Here is a 344-nt window from a genome sequence, read left to right as displayed (position 1 = left end):
GGACAATCGGTGCTGGTCAGCTGCTGCAGCCCGACTAGCGAGAGCTGAAGCAGGGCGAGCCAACGCCTCACCAGGGAAGCACAAGGGGGAACAGAATCCCTTTTCCTAGCCAGGGGAACTGAGACACACAACACCTGGAAAATCGGGTAACTCCCACCCCAATACTGCGCATTAAGCAAACGGGCACACCAGGAGAATATATCCCACACCTGGCCAGGAGGGTCCCACGCCCACGGAGCCTCCTTCATTGCTAACACAGAAGTCTGCGATCTAACCACAAGGCAAGCACCCAGGCTGGGGGAGGGGCGCCCGCCATTGCTGAGGCTTAAGTAGGTAAACAAAGC

The sequence above is a fragment of the Colobus angolensis genome, unplaced genomic scaffold (genome assembly GCF_000951035.1).
Source record: "Colobus angolensis palliatus isolate OR3802 unplaced genomic scaffold, Cang.pa_1.0 Scaffold229, whole genome shotgun sequence".
Lineage (NCBI taxonomy): Eukaryota > Metazoa > Chordata > Mammalia > Primates > Cercopithecidae > Colobus > Colobus angolensis.
This window is presented reverse-complemented; position numbering follows the sequence as displayed.